Source organism: Mesoplodon densirostris, chromosome 8 (genome assembly GCF_025265405.1).
Source record: "Mesoplodon densirostris isolate mMesDen1 chromosome 8, mMesDen1 primary haplotype, whole genome shotgun sequence".
Classification (NCBI taxonomy): domain Eukaryota; kingdom Metazoa; phylum Chordata; class Mammalia; order Artiodactyla; family Ziphiidae; genus Mesoplodon; species Mesoplodon densirostris.
Window position 1 is genome coordinate 93,342,198 of NC_082668.1, and position 19,120 is coordinate 93,361,317.

The following is a 19,120-nucleotide window of genomic DNA, read 5'->3' on the forward strand; positions in this document are numbered from 1 at the left end:
CTGGGAAGACGCTCAAGGTCACTGTGTAACAACTTTATTGGTAACCAGTCGGGAAAGGCAGCGACGGCCGCCCAGAGACGGACTGAGGAGCAGAGGGTGGCGGAGAGACAAAAAGAAGAAATAAAGACCAGCCCAGGCAGAGAGAACCGAACAAGTTGTTTCGCCTTTGATCTAGGCTGGTCGGAGGATAGTGGGACTTTGTCTTTCAGTTGATGAGATTTGGCCTTTTATCAGTTGCTAGGTCTCTTTCATAGAGGAGCTCCCTTCCTGGTCATTCTCCTCTGTGAAATGGGACTCTTTGTGGGGAAACGGTTCATTCTCTGCTTGGCAGAAGCAATTAGGGTTCCCAGCAAAGTGAAAATACATTTCTTTAAAGGAATATGGAAAAGGTTCCAGAGTCTGGAATAATCTTTTGGGTGAAAGTGGGCCTGACCTACTGGGACAAAGGAATAAGCAAATGAATAGATCTAAGAGCTTCATGACTTGAGCACAAAATTGCCTCTTGGTAACGTGAGGCAGGTCGGTTTTTCTCCCAGCCCCATGGTTGGGAGAATTAAGGGATTGTAAATGTTTTTTCATGTAGGGCCAGGGACTAAAGAAAGTCTGAGTATTTTCAAAACTGACCCAACTTTAACACTTGTTTTTGGTAACTGTGGACTTCAGATGAATACAGAAATGTCTCAGAAAAATGGCTCTTTCTGGACTTCTGTTAAGTCCTTGAATTCTGTAAATCTGACTTAACAGTTCTAACAAGTGGCTATCAGAGGTAATACAAGTCAACATCAAAGAATAAATATCTAGTATGCCCAGCTGATGGGATGGCTGGGGACTGAAATCCCACCCACTTGGCCTAGAGCCCTGGTACAACATGGACCCAGAGGATCACTTCTTTTTCTAGTTGGCACAAAGGTGCAGTATCATCTAGCAGTAATCCTGGGGAGAAGCCCTCAGAACTGAAATTTGAAGAATGAATAAGACTTTGGCACTGATCTAACTTCACAGGCAAATGCTTCAAAATCACACGTGAGCTAATCATTTTAGTTTCAATCTCTTTTTAAAAATTAATTTTTATTTTTGGCTGTGTCGGGTCTTAGTTGCAGCACGCGGGATCTTCGTTGCAGCATGCAGGCTTCTCTCCAGTTGCAGCGCGCTGGCTCTCTAGTTGAGGCGCATGGGCTTAGTTGCCCTGTGGCATGTGGGATCTTCCCGGACCAGAGATTAAACCCATATCCCCTGCATTGGAAGGCGGATTCTTAACCACTGGACCACCAGGGAAGTCCCCAGGTTCAATCTTTAGCCCATAAAATAGAGATAATGCATACGTGCAGTTCAAAGAGAAATTATTAGTATATTTCCTCAAGTACTCAGTTCTTGCCTGAAGTATGTGGTAAGATGTCCTGTGATGCTTAAAGCAGAATAAACAATAATGCTCTGTATTAGTCAGAGTTCTCCAGAGAAACAGAACCAGCTGGAAGAAACACTGACCTCCCTCAGTAGGATCCTATGGGTTCTATGTCTGTGGACCCTGAGTAGTACAGAGCACTATTGTTTATATATATAGAGAGAGACAGACAGACTGACAGGATGACCATGAGGAATGGGCTTATGTGGTTATAGAAGCTGAGAAGTCCCATGAGCTGATATCTCCAAGCTGGAGACTCAGGAAAGCTGGTGGTATAATTCAATTGGAATCTGAAGGCCTGAGAACCAAGGAGGCCAATGATATAAATCCCAGTCTGAGAAGATAAGATGGAATGTCCCATACCAAAGCCAGACAAAGATGTCACAAAAAAGGAAAACTATAGGCCAATATCTCTGATGAACATAGATGCAAAAATCCTCAACAAAATACTAGCAAACAGAATCCAACAGTACCTTAAAAGGATCATACACCGTGATCAAGTGGGGTTTATCCCAGGAATGCAAGGATCCTTCAATATATGCAAGTCAATCAATGTGATACACCATATTAACAAATTGAAGAATAAAAACCATATGATCATCTCAATAGATGCAGAAATAGCTTTTGACAAAATTCAACACCCATTTATGATAAAAACTCTCCAGAAAGTGGGCATAGAGGGAACCTGCCTCAACATAATAAAGGCAATATACGACAAACCCACAGCAAACATCATCCTCAACAGTAAAAAACTGAAAGCACTTCCTCTAAGATCAGGAATAAGACAAGGATGTCCACTCTCACCACTATTATTCAACATAGTTTTGAAGTCCTAGCCGCAGCAATCAGAGAAGAAAAAGAAATAAAAGGAATACAAATTGGAAAAGAAGAAGTAAAGCTGTCACTGTTTGCAGATGACATGATACTATACATAGAGAATCCTAAAGTTGCTACCAGAAAACTACTAGAGCTAGTCAATGAATTTGGTAAAGTAGCAGGATACAAAATTAATGCAATCTCTTGCATTCCTATACACTAATGATGAAAAATCTGAAAGAGAAATTAAGGAAATACTCCCATTTACCACTGCAACAAAAAGAATAAAATATCTAGGAATAAACCTACCTAAGGAGACAAAAGACCTGTATGCAGAAAACTGTAAGACACCGATGAAAGAAATTAAAGATGACACAAACAGATGGAGAGATATACCATGTTCTTGGATTGGAAGAATCAACATTGTGAAAATGACTATACTACCCAAAGCAATCTGCAGATTCAATGCAATCCCTAGCAAACTACCACTGGCATTTTTCACAGAACTAGAACAAAAAATTTCACAATTTGTATGGAAACACAAAAGACCGTGAATAGCCAAAGCAATCTTGAGAAAGAAAAACAGAGCTGGAGGAATCAGGCTCCCAGACTTCAGACTATACTACAAAGCTACAGTAATCAAGACAGTATGGTACTGGCACAAAAACAGAAATATAGATCAATGGCACAGGATAGAAAGCCTAGAGATAAACCATAGGAACTATAGGAATAGCTACTACCTTTGGCTGAGGAAGAGTGAATAGTAACGAAAAACATAGAAATTTAGAGGAGAGGACCTGGCTGTCACAGGAACTTGCAGTTCACTTGTGGTGAAGAAACTTGCTGAAGGCACAGGCCACAAGTGAACCATGAGGATTGCTGAGGTGAACACAACCAGGCCTCTGCTGCAAGCCAATCCACCTGAAGAAGAAAGGAAAGTCCTTCCTCCTCTTCTGGCCTCACAGTGTCTTTCCAGTACCCTCTATTGGCCAAGCCTAACATTTTGCCAGTTGTCATAGCAGAAATGCCTATTGGGTCCAGTTGTGGAATAGAAACAAGGCATAGAAGGATGGATTTCTAGTGGAAAAGTCATAAATTACTAACTAGCACAGATGGTAAGATTCTCAAGGGCAGGGATTAGGTCTAATTTGTATTTATGTCTTCCACAGCACCTAATGTAGAGTATTAAACATAGTAGTCACTCAGTAAAGTTTGCTCAGTAATAAATAGGGTATTAGTATGTTCAAAGTAATTTGCAGAAACTTTATTATTCTTCTCTTTTAACTAAAATTTTAGGCCGTTGGGACAAATTAGAATGACCTCTAGAATTTCTTTTTCTTGCTTATACTGCAAAATTCAAACTTAGAGAACTTGAGGAACATATTTTTGCTTTGTGGCATGAATTTGTTCAAACAAACATTTTTTCTGTGCCTAAGAAGGATTCTGTGTTTATATTCTCATGTGCCTAAAGAATTCATTAAAAAAACAAAACAATAAAGCCCTCTATTGACCTGTTCTATGATACAATAGAATATTGGCAGGAATGGGACATCAGCTGAAGCAGAATAGGCCCTGGGCTGGGTTGTGAGGTAGGCAAGGTCTGTCTGTGGTTAACCTTTCACTTCTTTTCTCAATGCCTTTGGTCCATCCTTCAGCAACTTACTTTCTCTGCCGGCACCTCGTACCTTCTTGGTGCCTCCTGGCTATGTTAGGCTCTCCATGGTGGCACCTACTGAAGCCATCTCTTTCCAGGCAGTGTCCAGCTTCTGAACTCTTATCCATGTAAAATCCAACTTATTGCTTGCTTCAGCAGTGCATATACCAAAATTATAATGATACAAAGAAGACTAACATGACACCTGTGCAAGGATGACACTCAAATTTATCACGTATTCCATGTTTTAATAATTTGCTACCATTTCCCTCACAGGTGGGGAGGGATGTGAATTCATCTAAGAAAGGGAGAGAATAACAAATGCATTTCCTGTGTTTAAAAAATAGAAGGTTCATCAATGGTTACCTATGGTGGAAGGAATAGATTAGAGAGAACAAGAATAGAAGCTAAACCTCTTTGAATATGCTTTGCTTTCTGGATTTGAATTTGGAACCATGCAAACCATTTATAGAAGTAAAAAAAATTTTAAATCCCTACAAATTGAAAGTAAATGAAACAAATGAATTTAACTGTATCTAGTCGGTAACATAACCACACATTTACTTTTTGTAAGTACAAAGAGTCTACAAATGGATAAAAAGACAAGCAACTCCTAGGTCATCTGCTTTATGCACGCCAGCCTCTTTGTTATTCCTGCAACATGCCAACCATATTCCCCTGATAGAACTGTACTTTTCATTCCTTTAGTTTGGAACACCTTATGTTTACGGCTTAACCTCCACTTCATTCAAGTCTTTGCTCAAGTCACTTCTTAAGAGAGGCCTTCCTGGATCCCTTACCTAACCTTATATTTCTCCATAGCAGTTATTGCTACCTGGCATCATTTACTGCTTGTTTGTTTGTAGCTCACATTAGACTCTAAGGGTATGAGGACAGTGACTTTGTTTCATTTATTGCTGTATTCACATAGCCTAGAACTTGCTTGGCCCACTAACAGGTACTCAGTACATTTTTGAGCAATGAGGTTGGAAGGAACTATTAAATTTTCTTCACATACCTCTGTATTATTTGATATGTTACCATAAGCATTAATTACTTTAAAATGTAAAAAACCAATATGTTAGGAAAGTTTTAATACTTCATAATAATTGATAAATGTATTATATTATCCCTTCTATGGCACTTGCATTAATGAAACCAAAGGGAAGCATTATTAAATGTTGAATTTCAGTTTTTGGTGATGGGCTTCGGTGTACTTTTATATTCAAACTCTAACCTCTCCATGGTAAGGCTATTCCTGTTTTAAAGCATCACGTGGGTGTGGGTGTGGGTGTGTATACCTTCTTATCTATATATTGGCTGGAGTTTCTTATATGTGATAGGAAAGTATATTGTCAGTTTCAGCTGTGTGTGTGTGTGTATAATTTTTTTTTTCTGGCTGTGATGCGTGGCATGTGGGATCTTAGTTACCTGATCAGGGATTTAACCCGGGCCCACAGCAGTGGAAGCACTGAGTCCTACCCATTGGACCGCAAGGGAATTCCCTCGGCTATATTTTAAGACAACCAATTGCAAATGTAAGTCCTTATTCTCCTTCGAGAAATTAAATCCATTCATAATCAATGGACCCAGATATTGAACTTACTTTTAAGAGATAAGAGATTTCACAACACTAACAAAATGTTTGACAGGACTTTTGCTTATCAATTTTTTGGCTACTCTAGCCTCAGTGAGGTCTTTAAGGGTCATACTTCTAGTCCTAGTGCTATGTGATAAATGAAGGTCTTACATCAATTTAGGAAATTACAGGGTTTCCATGTGGTACAAGTGCCCCATGCTGAGTAATGCTTTGTTTTCTTTCCACTTTTGGATTATCGTGGCTCTGTGTAAGAATAATATGGTTACACGGCACGAGTCACCCTCCTTGGCCACCTCTTACATCACTGATTTTAGTCAGTTATTCCATTAATTTAGTCAGTTATCCCAGTTTGTTCAGACAAATAGTCTCAGACTTTTCCTTACCAATCTCACCTATCTAAGAATTTCTGATCTATGGGCTTTACTACCAAGGTTAGTTTCCTATGTCATGTGCCCAAGCCAGGGAACTTGGCTTAAAGTAGTGATGGCTCTGTATTAATTTTAAGGGAAGCATGGTTTTCAGAGGCAAAATATCAAGGAGACACATTTCACAAAATGGAGTCTATAAACTTTTTTTTTTTTTTCTTTTTCTTTTTTTTTTTCTTTTTGCGGTACGCGGGCCTCTCACTGTTGTGGCCTCTCCCATTGCGGAGCACAGGCTCCGGACGCGCAGGCCCAGAGGCCATGGCTCACGGGCCCAGCCGCTCCGCGGCATATGGGATCCTCCCAGACCAGGGCACGAACCCGTATCCCCTGCATCGGCAGGCGGACTCTCAACCACTGCGCCACCAGGGAGGCCCTCTATAAACTTTAAGGTTCATTTAAGCCTCAAGGATTAAGTTAGAGTGCTTGCTGAAATTACCTTTCTTGATTTGAACTAGAGGAGAGCATAAGCAAAATGTGTAAGTTTTAAATATAGCAACTTGTATTTGAACTTGAAAACATGGCCAGAAAAACACCAGTGGTCAATAACTATAGGAAAAGCAAAGTTCATAATAGATAAACTCTTTAATTTAGAGGGTTCTATTCCCTCATTGTGATGAGAACATTCCAGTTTGGAAAGTCACATGTGGAAAAGCACTTCTTTTATCTGGTCATATTTTTGCTCAGTCTTATACAGTATTATGGGGCTGGTCAATCATTCAGGAGAATGGCCATATATTCATGGTAGACACAGGTTATTGAACTGCAGATTCTACCAGTTGCTCCAGGTTGTTCTTTGGTGAGATTCCATCTGCCTTTCTTGACCATTTAAGGGAGTTCTCTCAGCTTGTTCTACCAGAGAACTCCTACCAGCTGAGGAATACAAGCAGACCCCCTATAGGAGTACAGCCTTAAAGGATCAGGGAAACTTTTCAAAAGGCCCTGTTCTATTTTACCTTAAAAAAATCCTGCAATGTTTATATGATACTCTATTGTAGAAATTGAGATAATTTAAAATGCTTTAAACTACCAATTAAATTACTTAATTCTCCCCTTTACTGTTCTTCAGTGAAACTGATGTACCAGGAGATAGGTCATGCTAGGAAAGCATGGTTTTGCTCACTTCTTACCCAACCATGGCCTACTTCAAGATTGCAAGGACCTCAGCTTTAGGAGGAAGGATTTATTGTCAGACCTTCCTCTTTCTGGTCTGCTCAACCCATGGCCTGTGGCCATGGGTACATTAATAGAGGGTACATTAAACACAACAATATGGTATGTATTATATACCAGGTAGATAGTCCACCTTTCTGAAAACTTACTAAACTGGCAAATTGTATATATAATCCTTTTATTAAGATCCTAACAATTTTAATTTCTCAAGAGTTAACTTTAATCAAACCCTTCCACTACGCTGTTTCCTCACTATCTTTCAACCTCTTGGCAAAATTTCTTAGTGTTTTTTACATTACATCCTACGTCTGATCAGATCAGTTAACCCCATCTGATCAACAGCATGACAGCATGTTGAGAGCTCTGGGGAATGAACTGGAAGGGAGGGACCAGGTATAAGGAGTTCAGGTTAAACTCAGGGTCTGAAGTGGTAACTTCTTCCCCCATACAAAGGTTGTGACTTTTTCAGATAAATTTGGAGGGTGCTTTTGGTAGGCAGTATGCCCTTCCCCAAAGATGTCCATGTCCTAATCCCCAGAATCTGTGAATATGTTACCTTAGATGGTGAAAGGGACTTTGCAGATGTGATTAAGTTAAGGGTTTTGAGATGAAGAGATTATCCTGGATTATCTGGGTAGGCACAATGTAATCACAAGGGTCCTTATAAGTGAAACAGGGAGGCTGGATAGTCAGAGAAGGAGATATGACCCTAGAAGCAGAGTCAGAGTGATACAGCATGAGAAAGACTCTGGCTGTTACTGGCTTTGAGGAAATGGAAGAAGGCCACCAGCCAAGGAATTCAGGCAGCCTCCAAAATCTGGAAAGGCAAGGTAATGGATTCTCTCCCAGAGCTTCCAGAAGGAATGTAGCCCTGCCAATACCTTGATTTTAGGCCAGTGAGACCCATTTCAAAATTCTGTCCTCCAAAACTGTAAAATAATAAATTTGTGGGTTTTTTTAAGGTACCCAGTTTGTGGTAATTTGTTATAGCAGCAGTAGAAAACTAATACAGAGGTCAAATTTTGGTGATTCCAGGCATGGGCCAAATCAAGGAGATGGGATGGGGCCTTGACTTTGGAACCAGGCAGCCAAGGTGCCCAGTGTTATGTGGCATGGGCCATTCATTATGGATCTTAGTTTAGTACAAGGCCTGGGAGATGAGTAGCAGTGGTGTGCTCTGACAGAAGAGGACATGATCTCCAAGAGCATAGTAGGTATACTAGCCAGCTAGCTTACTGGCTATCCTGGGCACCCAAAATTTGGAGGACAGAAAAAAAGCCAGGTACCCAAAAAACTGGACAGAAGTATATCAAAAGAGAAGACTGATATCTCTAGGCAGGCAGATATAGGAAGCTGGTATATAACAGTGCTGCTAAAATGCTCTTGAGCATAAAGCAACAAAATATACTTTCTGAACCACAGTGATTTCTAGAAGAACTAGAAATATCTTTCCAGGTTGGCCTCCAAATTGCTCTTAGGGTAGAAAACCTGCAGGAAGAGGGCAGCTAGAGGAGAATCACTAATGATAGGCTGTTGGCCAGAAAGGGAATAGAGGGAGGGTCAGGAAACGTGGGCCAGTGTCAATTCAATGATGAGTCAGTGTCACTGATAGCTTATTGCCCAGTAAAGGTCACAGGCTTCCTAATGCATACTTTTTGACTATTCAGAGGTCTGATCTAGGTGGTACTATGAACTAAGTCTAGACACATTCCTTTCTTTTCTTCCCCCACTGAGACTACCCTATTTAGGCCAATATCTCATTAGTACTACTCTACTTTTTTTTGGCTGCACAGGCTTGAGGGATCTCAGTTCCTCAACCAGGGATTGAACCCAGGTCACAGCAGTGAAAGCACCGAATCCTAACCACTAGACCACCAGGGAACTCCCATATTACTCTTACTTAGTCTACTTGTCTTCATTTTTGGTCCTTCAGATACATGTGTTATTCATTCATTAGTTCAACAAGCATTTTATTTATTTATTATGTATAATTGTGAGACTCCTTTCCATAGATATTTTCTTTGCTGAGAATTCTAGAATAAAATATATAGTAATTAATGTAAAATTAAAAGCTTTCATGTTTTTCTGGAACGCTGCTAGTCAGTCTGCTATTAAAATCCTCTGGTCTGGCCAAACAACCATCCTCCAAACAGCCATTTTATAAGAGCCTCTTTGTAACTCTGGCTGCTTTGCTTTGGCAAAGCTCACAGGGACCTCTTCAGTTACCTCTTACATATATCAACAAAACATATGCTATGCAAATACAAGTGAAGGTTAAAAACAAAATAAATAGGGGGCAGGCTAGGTGGAATGTTAAGAATTAGGACCAAGTGTTCTTAACTGTCTCTATTTGCTATTGTTGCTCCAAGATTATCTGGACAAACAGCATTTCCCCTGAGATCTGTTAATTCCTTGCCACATTACAGTTCTCCTGCCTTGGAGTTCTTATTTAATTTGGACCTCTAGCATGCCAGAATATAGACCCTTGGCTTACACATCCCATGCTTTGACATCCAACCAATTTTCTCTTAAAAACAAAAAGGAAAAAAAAAACCCCACCAAAACTATCCTTCTAAAATTATATAAGTAATATATGACTACAGGCTTGTAAAAATCTAAACAGTATAAAATTATAGACAATAAAAACTATAGCTCTTATATATTCTCCTCCCCAATATTGTTTTCCTTCTCAGAAGTAACCATTATTAACCGCATAGTGTGTACCTTTCTAAATCTTTCACTGTATTTTTACATAGTAGTATACAAATTTATGAATATAGTTTTAAATTTTCTTAAATAAAAATTTATATCTTCTTTTCAATGAATAGTGCTGGGAAAACTGGATATATATGTGCAAAATAGTGGGACCCTTACCTTATGCCATATACAAAAATTAATTCAAAATGGATCAAACACCTAAGTGTAATATCTAAAACTATAAAACTCTTAGGAGAAAACATAGGAGAAAATCTTCATGACAAAGGATTTGATGATGATTTCTTAGATATGACACCAAAAGCACAGGCAACAAAACAAGAAATAGATTAACTACACTTCATCAGCATTAAAAATTGTATGCATCAAAGAACACCATCAAGAGAGTGAAAGACAACCCACAGAATGGGAGAAAATATTACAAATCATATATCTGATGATAAGGGATTAATATTCAGAATATGTAAAGAACTTCTACAACTAAACAACAACCCCCCCAAACAACCCAATCCAAAAATGAAAAAATGAATTCAATAGACATTTCTCCAAACAAGATATACAAAAGGGCAATAAGCACATAAAAACATGTACAACATCACTAGTCATTAGGGAAATGGAAATCAAAACCACAAGATACCACTTCATACCTATTAGAATGACTATTATCCAAAAATGGAAAAAATTGTTGGTGAGGATGTAAGGAAATTGCACCGACAGTTGGAATGTAAAATGGTATAGCTGCTGTTGAAAACAATGTGATGGCTCTTCAAAAAGTTAAATACAGAATTACCATATGATCCAACAATTCCACTTCTAGGTATATATACTCAAAACAATTGAAAGCGGGGACTCAAACAGATACTTTCACACCAGTGTTCATAGAAGCATTATTCACAATAGCCAAAAGATGGAACCAACACAAATGTCCATCAACAAATGAATGGATAAGCAAAGAGTGGTATATACATACAATGGAATATTATTCAGCCTTAAAAATAATGAATATTATTATTTTAATACATATACAACAAAATACACACTACAATGAAATTAGAACTTCTCTAACACCATATACAGAAGTAAACTCAAAACAGATTAAAGACCTAAATGTAAGATCAGATACTATAAAACTCCTAGAGGAAAATATAGGCAGAACACTCTTTGACATAAATTGCTTCAATAGTTTTTTTTGTCCCGTTTCCTAGATAATGGGAACAAAAGCAAAAATAAACAAATGGGACCTAGTTAAACTTAAAAGCTCTTGCACAGCAAAGGAAACCATAAACAAAATGAAAAGACAACCCACAGAATGAGAGAAAATATTTGCAAATGATGCAACTGACAAGGGATTAATTTCCAAAATACACAAACAGCTTATATAGCTCAATATCAAAAAAAAAAAACCCAATAAAAAAACGGGCAGAACACCTGAACAGACATTTCTCCAAAGAAGACATACAGATGGCCAACAGGCACATGAAAATATGCTCAACATCGCTTAATTATTAAAGAAATGCAGATCAAAACTGCAATGAAGTATCATCTCACACTGGTCAAAATGGCCATAATCAAAAAGTCTATAAATAATAAATGCTGGAGAGGGTGTGGAGAAAAGGGAACCCCCCTACATTGTTGGTGGGAATGTAAATTGGTGCAGCCACTATGGAAAACAGTATGAAGGTTCCTTTAAAAACTAACACTAGCATTACCATATGATCCAGCAATCCCACTCCTGGGCAGACATCTGGAGAAAACTCTGATTCGAAAATATACATGCACCCCAATATTTATAGCATCACTATTTACAATATCCAAGACATGGAAGCCACCTAAGTGTCCATCAACAGATGAATGGATAAGAAGATGTGGTACACACACACACACACACACACACACACACACACACTAGAATATTACTCAGCCATAAAAAAGAATGAAATAGTGCCATTTGCAGTAACATGGATGGACCCAGGGATTATCATACTAGTGAACTAAGTCAGACACAGAAAAGCAAATATCATATGATATCACTTATATGTGGAATTAAGTCAGACAGAGAAAGGCAAATACCATATGATATCACTTATATGTGGAATCCAAAAAATGATACAAATGAACTTATTTACAAAACAGAAGCAGGGGGCTTCCCTGGTGGCGCAGTGGTTAAGAATCCGCCTGCCAATGCAGGGGATATGGGTTCTAGCCCTTGTCCAGGAAGATCCCACATGCTGCGGAGCAACTAAGCCTGAGCGCCACAACTACTGAGCCTGCGCTCTAGAGCCTGCAAACCACAACTACTAAACCCACGTACCACAACTACTGCAGCCCGTGCACCTAGAGACCGTGCTCTGCAACAAAAGAAGCCAACGCAATGAGAAGCCTGCGCACCACAAAGAAGAGTAGCCCCTGCTCCCATCAACTAGAGGAAGCCCGCGTGCAGTAATGAAGACCCAACAGAGCCAAAAATAAATAAATTAAAACAAACAAAAAACCCCCAAAACAGAAGCAGACTCTTAGACATAGGAAACAAACTTATGATTACCAAAGGGGAAAGGGGGAGGGAGGGATAAATTGGGAATTTGGGATTAACAGATACACACTACTATATATAAAATGGATAAACAATAAGGACCTATTGTAGAGCATAGGAAACTATATTCAATATCTTGTAATAACCTATAATGGAAAAGAATCTGAAAAAGAATATATGTATATGTAGATAAATAAAACTGAATCACTTTGAGGTACACTTGAAACACTGTAAATCAACTATACTCAATTACACACACAAAAAAAGAAACAGGCTTTGGAAAAGTGAGCTTTTAATAAAACAAAAATTATGACAAAAATATTGTATCTCAGCAAAACATTTTTTTGATACATGCTACAACATGGATGACATTTGAAAACATTAAAATAAGCCAGATGCAAAAGGATGAATATCATATGATTCCTCTTATATGATATACATAGAATAGGCAAATTCATAGAGACAGAAAGTAGGATAGAGGATACCAGGACTGAAGGGAAGGGAAATAGAGAGTTATTGTTTAATGGGTACAGAGTTTCTCTTTAGGATGCTGAAAAAGTTCTGGAAATGGATAGTGGTGATTGTTGTACAAAATGTGAATGTACTTAATGCCATTGAACTGCATACTTTAAAATGAAATAATTTTTAATATAAATTTGTATATAAAAATTTATATTATGTACATTTGAACTAAATAAATAAGTATAATATATAATGATAAATATAATAAAACAACACCCCCAAATTATACCTTGCTTTTTGAACAAATACCTGTTAGTATTATTTCAATTTCAGTGAACACACAGCTACCTCAATCTTTTAAAAATAGTGTTTAAAATTTTATAATGGAGGGACTTCCCTGGTGGTGCAGTGCTTAAGAATCCGCCTGCCAATGCAGGGGACATGGGTTCAAGCCCTGGTCTGGGAAGACCCCACATGCCGCGGAGCAACTAAACCCGTGCGCCACATCTACTGAGCCTATGCTCTAGAGCCCGAGTGCCAGAACTACTGAGCCCACATGCCACAACTACTGAAGCCCACACGCCTAGAGCCCGTGCTCCGCAACAAGAGAAGCCACCGCAATGAGAAGCCTGTGCACTGCAACGAAGAGTAGCTCCCACTCACTACAACTAGAGAAAGCCCACGCGCAGCAACGAAGACCCAACGCAGCCAAAAATAAATATGTAAATAAATTTTAAAAATTTATAATGGAAAATTCAAACATATTAAAAAGCAAAGGGAACAGTATACTAAATTCCCACCCATCACCCAGCTTCAATGGTTATCAACGCGTGGTTAGTCTCGTTTCTTCTGTTCTCCCTCTCAGCTACTCCTTTTCTCCTCTATCTGCTCTCCCTCATGTTATTTTGAAACAAATTCCAGAAGTCATAATATTTAAATTATGAATGTTTAAGTATGAATCTGTATAAGGACTCTTTACTGAAAAACATAACCACAATATCATTATCACACCTAAAATATTTAATAATAATTCCTTAATCTCAACAAATATGCAGCCAGTGTTCAGATATGCCTGATTGTATTATAATATTTTTAGTTGGTCTGTTGAAATTAAGAATCTGTACAAGTTCTACACATTGTAATTAGTTATATGTCTTTTAAGTCGCTTTTCATCTATAGACTCTCCATCACTCTTCTTTCACCTTTATTAGTTGAAGAAACTCAGTTGTTTGTTATGTAGTGTTTCCCATAATCTGGATTTTGCTAATTTTATCCTCATGGTGTCATTGAACATGTTCATTTGAACTCTGTGTTTCCTGAAAATTGGTAGATAGACCTAGAGGCTTGGTCAGTTTTTTTTTTCCTTCTTAAAATAGCTTTTGTAGGTTGTGTTGTGTACTTCCTATGTGCACCATTTTGGAGGCACACGATGTCTGGTTGTCTTTTTTCTGATATTAAAATCGATCAATGAGTTCAGCTTGATTTATCCATTATAAAGCTCCCCATCAGCTTCCTACTTAACAAGTTTAGTGCTCATTGATGATTATTTCATATGTCCATTATTTCATTAGGATTGAAATATGGCGATATTCTTTTTCTATTATTTCTTCTTCACTTAGCTGGAATTATTCTACAAAGAAAAACTTTCCCATATCAACTATTTTTATTATCTTGTGTTAGTTAGGACAGAAAAGGCAGAAGAAATTGTTGATTCTTTCCCTTTATTACAGTTTTCAGAATAATGAGTCATAGGTAATTTTAAACCATCAGGAAATGAGTACAAGAGTGATTTAGCCCATGGATTTAGAGTGGGGGATATATCTTTAAGGAAATTTGGATGATTTCTGTCTTTGAAAGAAGCCTGTTCTAGGTGACCTGTAAGGTCCGTTTGAGCTCAAAATTTTTCTTATTTGTGAAAAACATTTATGCTTTATTTCTTAATTTTGGAAAGAACTAGTTAATATATTCTAATGTTCTTTAGAGTGTAAGACATTCCTTTAACATATAGCATAATTTATTTGCCAAATGATTGGCAATAATTTTGTGGGTTTATCTCAAAGTACTGGAGAGTTAGCTAATATTTTGGGGGGGACTACTTCATTATCTTTAAAATTTTTATGTAAAAAATTTAAGCTATATTTTTGAACTTTAAATATTAAACAAAGAAAAATTGCAAGGAGAGTGGAGAGAATTACTGTTTGCCCTTTACCCTGACTCACCAATTCTATCATTTTCTACACTTTTTCATATTCTCTCTTATTCCCTCTGTTTGTATACACACACACACACACGCACATGTATGGTGTATGTGTATGTATGGTGTTGTCTTTATACATAGATATGTCTATATCTCTCTATCCACATATGTACACAGGTGTTATATATTTTATTTATTTTTCCTAAACCATTTGAGGGTAGGTTTCATGCCTCATGCTCCTTAATATTTCTGTGCATATTTCCTAAGAACAAGAAGATTCTCTTACATAATCACAGTTCAGTTATCAATTCAGAAAATCTATCATTAATAAAATATTTTTATTCAATCTACAGCCCACATTTCAATTTCATCAGTTGTCCCAATTAGGTCCTTTAGAGATAATTTTTTCCCCTCTAATACAGGATCCAGTCCAAAGTCACTTACTGCATTTAGTCACTGTGCCTCTTAATCTGTTATCATCTAGAACACTTCCTTAGCCTTTCTTGGTCTGTCATGACACTGACATTTTTGAGGAATCCAGGTCAATTTCATTCATTTTTCCCTGCCATAATCATATACATTACTCAGTTCTCATCATAAATAACAGAAATTGCCTATGGCTGACTGAGCAGGAAAGGAATTTATTAAAAAGGCATTGGGGAGCTCCCTGACATATCTCAATAAATACATTTTATTTTGCATATATATATATATATATATATATATCAAACCATATTGTTTACACACACAAAAAGTGGTATTTATTGAGCACTTCTAATGTGCCACTGTCCCTATTACACTGTAAGTATTGTCTTATCCAAAACATGACCCTATAAGATACTCCTTCAAATACTCCTGAGTCCCATTTTGAAAATGAGACGATTGTGGATTAGGGAGGCTAAGTGGCTTGCCCAAGGTCACACAACTAATATGGGGCTGAGTGTTCAAAGTCAAGTTGTGTCTGACACTAAAGTCCAGCCCTCTTCAGTTCCAGTTTTATATGGCAGCATTACTTGAACATTTTCCCGTAAGATATTTTCTAGAAAATAAATGATCTGTGATAACCTGAAATATTAAATATTGTTTCAGTAGATATTATATAATAAGAGGTACATGCTGAAAAACATTCACACTTTTGTATAGCTTTTTTCCATCTTTAAAAATGCTTCACAGACATGACCTAATGCTAGAGTTACTGGCCAGAAAATCCTCAGCGTGCACATCAAAATGTACCCACTTGGGGGCACCCACAATGCAGCTTTTCTGCCTGTTTTCCTGCCCAGAAGCTTTAAGCCCTGCAGAGCTGGAGTTGAGCCAGCTGATGAGCTCAGGCTGCTCTACAGGACTCAGACAGCAGGATCTAATGTCTCAAGGAAGCACCTCCTGTATCTCCAAGTGGGGAGAATATCTTCCTTAGCCTGTTGCCTGAACAATAAATTGTTATGTGTTATTTAAAACATTAATAATTAGTGCATTTGCTACAGGCCAAATGTACTAGATACATTATTAGGATTTAACGACCAAGACCTAAAAATAATTTGCTGATCAAAAATGATATATTTGTCCAAAGGGGTTTTTGGATTTATGCTATGCCAACATTAGGCACATAATAATTAACAGGGGTAAACATAAACAGCAGGGGTAAAAATGTGTCCTACAATCAAGCTAAATGTTTCAAACTGATTTTGCATGTGTGTTCACCTGAGGCATGCTGTCTGGTGATCCCTAGAGCATGGAGGGCTTCTACAGGTGTTACTGCTAATATAATCTCTAGGTCAGTCATTTGGTCTTCAGCTGTATCAGATAGTAGAGATGCTCCTGAAATATACTGTCAAAGATGTCATTGACCCAGATGTAGTTGCCGAGACTGCCTAGAAAGGGGTTATTATTCTAGAACATAAGGAGAGAAGATATGGAAAATGAGATTCTACTGGACGTGGCTATCACAGTGTCTTTTATACCCACCGCCTCTGCTAAAGAGGCAGATGAAGGTGGCTATGTTTTGTACCATATAAATCTGCCTTGCACCAAAGGGGGCCAAAATATCGACTGGAGAGCAGCTTGCAGGGTGATCTGGCTCAAAAAGCACTACTCAAAGAGGGACAAACTGGACCAATCATGTGCTCGCTTGTGGGAATCTGATTTGGGAAACTGAACACGAAGTGGGCAACAGTAGGAACTGATGTGGAAGGAGTACAGAGGCGGGTACAGTGTAGGATAGAGGCCAAGAGCAAAGCCAAGTGTGAGGAAGCTAAGCTGTGAAAAAGGTGAGAAAAGTTAAGTGGAAGCTGTGAGAAGGAGAAGGTAGAGAAGAGAAATCCAGTCTTTTGCAGGAGGAGTAGCAAGAAGTTTGAGGAGAAGCAGAGACAGGGAGAGGCTGAGCCATGTGGAAATGGAGCACTTTAGAGGAGAGTCATGGCTCTTGTTCCCGTGGGTCCTTGGGAACAGTTTGGTCCCTGTTCCTTGACTGCCATGAGATCCTGGCTCCATCCTGAGTCTTATAATAAACAGCCATTAATTGTGCAAACTTGAGTGAGTATCTGTCTCTCTCTAACCAAACTAACCAGAATAGGAGTAATGTGAGAGAAAAATATTACTGCTTCCAGAGTCCTTTTTGAAAAAGTGTGGTAAAATATACATAAAATTTACCCCTTTAGGGCCTCCCTGGTGGCGCAAGTGGTTGAGAGTCCGCCTGCCGATGCAGGGGATACGGGTTCGTGCCCCGGTCTGGGAGGATCCCATATGCCGCAGAGCGGCTGGGCCCGTGAGCCATGGCCGCTGGGCCTGCGCGTCGGAGCCTGTGCTCCGCAACGGGAGAGGCCACAACAGTGAGAGGCCCGCATACCGCAAAAAAAAAAAAAAAAAAAAAAAATTTACCCCTTTAATCATTTTTAAGTACACGGTTCAGAAGCATTAAGCACATTCACACTGTTGTGCAACCATAAACACTGTCACCTCCAAAGCTTGTTCACCAACCTGAACTCTGTACAAATTAAACAATAACTCCCCCTGTCCCCTCATGCAGACCCTGGCAACTACTATTCTACCTCTCTGTCTGTATGAATTTGTGCAGAGTCCCTTTTGAATGAATAATACTGGTAGTAAATGGTTATTATTTATAATTTATATAAATTATATTTACATTAGGATTTAAAATATTGGTATCAGATTGTTAAGATATTACTTATATTATTGGTATTAAATGGTTAAGTATGTATATATTTAATATATTTGTTATAATAATACATGTATATGTATTATTTATGGTTAAGATATTTATTTTATCTAAATGGCTAAGATATTATTATTTATCTGGACAAAACCACTGCCCAGAGTTTTGGGGGAGCTGGAGTTATCCCAAATAGCCTGGAATGTTTAGACTATTGATTGTGTGCAGTCAATTAACTGCATAAGGAATACAAATCACACAGGAAAGTGTCTGGGATGTTAAGCAATGTCTTTAGCTATGTTCTAGCAAAGGGGTTGGTATGTTTCAAGGAACACTCCTTGATGTCTGAAGTAAAATGACCCTCCTTGGGAGGGAAAGACTGAGATCTGCGAAGAAAGGAGGCCAAGGAAATTGTGGGTTAAAGTCTGTCATCTCTATATGGCTAGAATAGAATGATTATACCAATTTGATTCCTTTAGACTACTTTGGAGACATCCTAAGAGGCTTCAAGGTGTCATAGACTATATATTTTGCCAGTGGTTGTCCTGGACCCTCAACAGTGTGGGTCTATGAGGAGATGAGGGTAAGCTTAAGCTTTTAGGGAACAAGGGTTTGGGGGGACTGACCTGACAAGTTTCTGAGGAAGATATGGCCCAGAAGTCCAAATCACAAAATGCAAATTAAGCTATCAGATAAGGGGAGCTGGGATCCTGCAGCTAGATTCTCTGAGCAGTAGCTATGCTGGTGATACTCAATGGCTGATGTCATTTTGGTTCTGATGAAAACAGGATCCTAGACAGCATGGGGAGGATCAGGACATGGTCCAAATCCTGGGAAAAATAGATTGACCAGAACTAGGTAGACTGATAGAGTCCCAGCCAGACAAACACATTCAAGGCAGCGCTGGACTAGTGAATAAACCAGAACTGGTGTCAAAAGCCCCTTCCTTCCAACTGAATATCTATGACAGGGATTCGTGT

The 19,120-nt window shown here is 38.5% G+C and overlaps 1 non-coding gene across 1 annotated transcript; it reads left to right on the forward strand.

Annotated features, from left to right (window-relative positions):
- Window positions 1-4,017: 4,017 nt before the first annotated feature.
- LOC132495590 (U6 spliceosomal RNA) lies at window positions 4,018-4,122 on the forward strand. The gene has a single exon (XR_009533316.1). It is a non-coding gene; the product is annotated as a U6 spliceosomal RNA (small nuclear RNA).
- The last annotated feature ends 14,998 nt before the right edge of the window (window positions 4,123-19,120 follow it).